General features: G+C 36.1%; 1 long non-coding RNA gene across 2 annotated transcripts in view; it reads left to right on the plus strand.

Moving 5' to 3' along the window:
• The first annotated feature begins 376 nt into the window (after positions 1–376).
• The window catches only part of LOC142301127 (uncharacterized), a 192722-nt gene continuing 186283 nt past the window's right edge, over positions 377–6815 (plus strand). For both annotated transcript variants that reach the window (XR_012752697.1, XR_012752696.1), the window contains exon 1: positions 377–513. This is a non-coding gene — a long non-coding RNA (uncharacterized LOC142301127). The remainder of the gene's footprint in view (positions 514–6815) is intronic.

Consider the following 6815-nt stretch of genomic DNA (forward strand, 5'->3'; position numbering starts at 1 on the left):
GCAGCTCCTTAACCCTTTGCTCGGTGCAGCAAAAAGATGTTACACTTTCTCAGAGACGGACGACCCGCCTGAGAGACGAAGACCGAAGGAGCGCGAGTGTATGAATTTTTTTTTTTTCTCCCTTCTTTCCCAAAGACCAACATTTGGCTTTTTCCATTTGTGGCAGATCACTGTACGGCTATTGTAAGGAGAACATCCTGCCTCTTTTGGCATCGTTTCCAAAGGCAGCTCAACTAAGTTCAGCAGAACAAACTTTTTTTTTTCTCTCTCTCTCTCTGCCGAAGAAGCAAGACAAAAAAAAAAAAATATCCTGCGAGCTTTTTTTTTTTTTCTTTTTTTTTTCTTCCCGGTTCCTTTTTATTCTTTTTTTTCTTTCTAACGTTTCGTCTTCTTTTTTTTTATATATATATATATATTTATATATATATTATTTTTTTTTTAATATTTCTTGAACGTCAAGGAGTTAAAGCCAAATCTTAATCGAGGAAAAAAAAACGACTGAAGAAAACTAAGGTGGGGTCTTTTCTTATCCTCTTGTCAAAAAAACCCCCAAAAAACGGGAATTTTTGATTTTTTTTAAATTGAAACGTTGGTAACTGATTAGGACGAAATCTTTGGTTATGCCTAGCTGCACCTTTTCCCTTATCCCTCCGTCCCTTACCCGTCCTTCCTCCACCCCATCCACCTTCTGTATACACGTCTTCGCCTTTAACGCTCTCACTAACCTGTATCCCCATTTTTTTCCTATTCATTCTAATGAAAACATCCGCCGGACTCTTCCTCTCTCTTCTTTACAGTGAGCTGTTTGCAGTCTCGATGGTACAAGCCAAAAAAGCTGAGAGAGAGAGAGCGCGAGAGAGAAGGGAAGGAGGGGGGCGGACAATCAGACATCTACCAGCTAATTCTCTCATAGCAACAGTAGTTCTTGGTACGTCTGCTTTGGCATACATCAGCATTTCTACCCGGCCAAGTGTCCCGTTGCGTCATCTCTCGCCATTTCTCTCAACCAATTGAATTCTCTCTGCCGTAATCAAAAAATATATACTTTTAACTTCATTGGTAAATTTGAAGGAGGGAGGATTAAAAAGAAAAAAAGGAAGGACCAGAGTTAGTGAGAGTGGGACTATTATCATACGTGTATCGGCTTGACTAAATTTTACGGGTGCTGTATCTGTGTACCGAGAAAAAAACGAGAGGAACAAGTTCTGTGGGGGGTGGGGGGGGTCAAGTATTTGCGTCTTTAGGGTTTATTATCGTAAATTAACCGATTTGTGGGACTCGTAAATTTACTATGACGAGAATATCTACATAATTAAAATGACTTGAAAATATATATACAGTATATAGACACATAAAAATATACACATATATCTATCTATATATATATATATATATATATATATAAAAAATATATATATAAACACATACATATAAGTATATCTGCATATATACATACACGTACATACATATTAATATGCATTAATATACTTTTTTATTTATATATATATATATATATACATACACATACATATAAATATACATACATATATACACACACCATGGATTGTGACTAGTGTTGCCCGGATATTTTAATTTATATGCACACACCTTTTTATATATAGACACACACACTCACACACACACACACACACACACACATTAATACACATGTATATGCATTTTTATATATATATATATATATATATTTTTATATATACAAGCATGTATATACATATATTAGTATACATATATTATATCTAGTATAGCTACTCGTGATCTATCACTATACACTATATTGGCTCGGTTGTATACGTAGCCACAGATGAGTATATAAACAACTTCACAGATGCAAGACCAATATAAAACAACAAGTTTAATAGCATAAAAATAGTCCCCTGTCGACAGGATGTGGGGGACGCTCGGAGGATGTGGGGGGCACTGTGAGCAATCAAAATAACCCGACGTGTTTGGCTTACAGTTTCTAACCCATGTTCTGGGCCTGTACTTAATAATAGTACTGTACTATTATTATTATGTGGGAGTCATGATCATTTTCACTGATCCCTCTAGGCCGGGCCTACATGGTAGCAGGTATACAACTTGACTGTGATATTTTACACTCTAGGCCGGGCCTAGCTCGTGGCAGATATATGATACTATTAGGTGTGGGTTTTGATAATTTACACTGATTCCTCTAGGCCGGGCCTACATGTAGCAGATATATAATACTATAATTTACACTGATTCCTCTAGGCCGGGCCTACATGTAGCAGGTATATAATACTATAATTTACACTGATTCCTCTAGGCCGGGCCTACATGTAGCAGGTATATAATACTATAATTTACACTGATTCCTCTAGGCCGGGCCTACATGTAGCAGGTATATAATACTATAATTTACACTGATTCCTCTAGGCCGGGCCTACATGTAGTAGATATATAATACTATAATTTACACTGATTCCTCTAGGCCGGGCCTACATGTAGCAGATATATAATACTATAATTTACACTGATTCCTCTAGGCCGGGCCTACATGTAGCAGATATATAATACTATAATTTACACTGATTCCTCTAGGCCGGGCCTACATGTAGCAGGTATATAATACTATAATTTACACTGATTCCTCTAGGCCGGGCCTACATGTAGCAGGTATATAATACTATAATCTACACTGATTCCTCTAGGCCGGGCCTACATGTATCAGGTATATAATACTATAATCTACACTGATTCCTCTAGGCCGGGCCTACATGTAGCAGGTATATAATACTATAATCTACACTGATTCCTCTAGGCCGGGCCTACATGTAGCAGGTATATAATACTTTCATTTACACTGATTCCTCTAGGCCGGGCCTACATGTAGCAGCTATATAATACTATAATTTACACTGATTCCTCTAGGCCGGGCCTACATGTAGCAGCTATATAATACTATAATCTACACTGATTCCTCTAGGCCGGGCCTACATGTAGTAGATATATAATACTATAATCTACACTGATTCCTCTAGGCCGGGCCTACATGTAGCAGGTATATAATACTATAATCTACACTGATTCCTCTAGGCCGGGCCTACATGTAGCAGGTATATAATACTATAATTTACACTGATTCCTCTAGGCCGGGCCTACATGTAGCAGATATATAATACTATAATTTACACTGATTCCTCTAGGCCGGGCCTACATGTAGCAGGTATATAATACTATAATTTACACTGATTCCTCTAGGCCGGGCCTACATGTAGCAGGTATATAATACTATAATCTACACTGATTCCTCTAGGCCGGGCCTACATGTAGCAGGTATATAATACTTTCATTTACACTGATTCCTCTAGGCCGGGCCTACATGTAGCAGCTATATAATACTATAATTTACACTGATTCCTCTAGGCCGGGCCTACATGTAGCAGCTATATAATACTATAATCTACACTGATTCCTCTAGGCCGGGCCTACATGTAGCAGGTATATAATACTATAATTTACACTGATTCCTCTAGGCCGGGCCTACATGTAGCAGATATATAATACTATAATCTACACTGATTCCTCTAGGCCGGCCTACATGTAGTAGATATATAATACTATAATCTACACTGATTCCTCTAGGCCGGGCCTACATGTAGCAGGTATATAATACTATAATTTACACTGATTCCTCTAGGCCGGGCCTACATGTAGCAGATATATAATACTATAATCTACACTGATTCCTCTAGGCCGGGCCTACATGTAGCAGGTATATAATACTTTAATTTACACTGATTCCTCTAGGCCGGGCCTACATGTAGCAGGTATATAATACTATAATTTACACTGATTCCTCTAGGCCGGGCCTACATGTAGCAGGTATATAATACTATAATTTACACTGATTCCTCTAGGCCAGGCCTACATGTAGCAGATATATAATACTATAATTTACACTGATTCCTCTAGACTGGGCCTACATGTAGCAGATATATAATACTATAATTTACACTGATTCCTCTAGGCCGGGCCTACATGTAGCAGATATATAATACTATAATCTACACTGATTCCTCTAGGCCGGGTGCCTACATGTAGCAGATATATAATACTATAATTTACACTGATTCCTCTAGGCCGGGCCTACATGTAGCAGATATATAATACTATAATTTACAATGATTCCTCTAGACTGGGCCTACATGTAGCAGGTATATAATACTATAATCTACACTGATTCCTCTAGGCTGGGCCTACATGGTAGCAAATATATAACATTATGTGTGGGTCATGATCATTTTCACCTATTCCTCTAGGCCCGGCCTTCATGTAGCCAGATTTATAATACTATTATTATGTATGGATTGTAATACATTACTCTGATCTCTCTAGGCCCGGCCTACATGGCAGGATTAAGAGTTACAGCTGAGGCCTTTACATATCATATTTTTGCACAATTATTTTACTATTTATCTAGTAGATTTTGTGATGTCTAATCTTAGATAATATAAACAGATGTTATATATATATTATTAACAGGTTCACCTTTATTCCTTTATTACCACAGAATACCACAGAGCCCTTGTAGTTTATATAGAAAATATTCTCTGCTGACTCTGACGCAAATCACCTCATACTTGACCGAAAAAAATGTTCTTTCAAAACAATGGCCCCCAATATAAGTCATTGGGGCAGTAGCCATTGTTATTAGAGGGCTGAGGTCTCATAGATGGATGGAGGCCATAACCTGCATGTGAACAGAGTCTTAGACACTGTATCTACTATACTATGTGTATGATGGAGAAAACCAGGAGCCGATGAGCATGGGGCCTTGTTCTATATTGATCTATTAGTACCGAAATATATATATATATATATATATATATATATATATATATATATATATATATAACTGGCTCCTAAAGGTTATAGAGAGATATTTAGAGAAATATTCAGAGAAATAGTAATATATATCTTATTCAGTATATATTTCTGTATATATATAAATATATATATATATCTATATACAGAGAAATAGTGAGATTACAGATATTACAGGGATGATTATATAGCAAAAGAATGATAGATAGACATGTAGATAGCACATATAAGAACAGATAGGTAGACAGACAGATAGAAAGGATAGATGGATGGATAGATAGATAGATAGATAGATAGATAGATAGAAAAATACAGTACATAGGTAGTTAGAGGGACAGACGGAGAGAGAAAGATAGATTCTAGATAGATAAAGAAATAGATAGAAACAATGCAATATAGTTAGATCACATTAAATAGACAGATAATATATACCATAGCTAAAAAAGTATTAAAACATTGATTAATAAAATATAGTTATATATGTATGTATGTATATATATATATATATATATATACACACACATATACACTGAATATGTACATATAAAAAATAGAGAAGCAAGAAAACGAGAGATGGCTAAGATAGATAGATAGAACATATATATATATATAAAACATTTTTTACTTCAATTTGACGACCAGAACAACATATAAGATATATACAAAATGAACATGGATATATTTTCTCATTAGCGTTTGCTCTTGGTGCACGTTATTAACACCCCTAATAATATCTAACCAGAGGGTCTCTCTCGCTCTCTGTATATATGCGATATCGATATATATAGTTTTATATATATATATATATATATATATATATACATATATATATATATATATATATATATGTACATAAGTTTAACGCCTCGTTTGCTGCCGTGCTGGAAACTTTCGAGCCTGCTTTCACTTTCTAGCAGCAGACTCGGGCTCCTGGCTTCTTGCCCCGGTTCAGCCTTTTTTTTATTTTTTATGATATCTGGACCTTCGTTATTTAAAGCCACATACACGTAAGACATTGCGATAAGTGAAACGCTGTAAAAGCTGCAAACTCAGTGTTACGATCGCCTGCACTGCCCCCCCTCCTCCATGTATATCCCCCTGCATGCTTCTTCTTTCTGTTTTTGTGACTCCCTTCCCGCTACGATTTGTTGTCATGTGCCCGTCGTGGCTGCCATCTTGCCGTGAAGGGTAAAGATATTGTTTTAATAAATATAAAAGGACCAATATGGATAAGAGAGCAAATAACGGCCAAATATAAAGGGTTAAAACACTACTAAACAAAAAAAGCTTGCGGAGGCCGGGTGTATTTGATTTCACAGTATAAAGAATAAAACACCATGCAAACAACCTGATAAGCAACGTGTTAACCCATTCACTATTCAACATCCAAAAACAACCAACCTGCGGAGGCTTCTACATGTGCAATGTGTCTGTGCAGTCCTAGGTGATAGATAGATATATTGATTAGTCAGCTTTACAATGGGGTCCAAAATAGAGGCAAAAACAGCATAAAAGTATATCGGTCAATGCGAACATAGGACCAACACAATCTCTTCTATGAGAAGACCCCTGAACTATCCAGAGCAGATTTCCTGTGAATCTATTCCACCATATAATATGCTTAATGGCCAATACATATCTATCTCTCTATCCATCTATCTATCTACCTATCTATCTACCTATCTATCTATCCCTCTATCTATCTATCTATCTATCTATCTATCTATCTATCTATCTATCTATCTATCCCTCTATCTATCTATCTATCCCTCTATCTATCTATCTATCTATCTATCTATCTATCTATCTATCTATCTATCTATCTATCTATCTATCTATCTATCCCTCTATCTATCTATCTATCTATCCCTCTATCTATCTATCTATCTATCTATCTATCTATCTATCTATCTATCTATCTATCTATCTATCTATCCCTCTATCTA

This window comes from Anomaloglossus baeobatrachus, chromosome 4 (assembly GCF_048569485.1).
Source record: "Anomaloglossus baeobatrachus isolate aAnoBae1 chromosome 4, aAnoBae1.hap1, whole genome shotgun sequence".
Lineage (NCBI taxonomy): Eukaryota > Metazoa > Chordata > Amphibia > Anura > Aromobatidae > Anomaloglossus > Anomaloglossus baeobatrachus.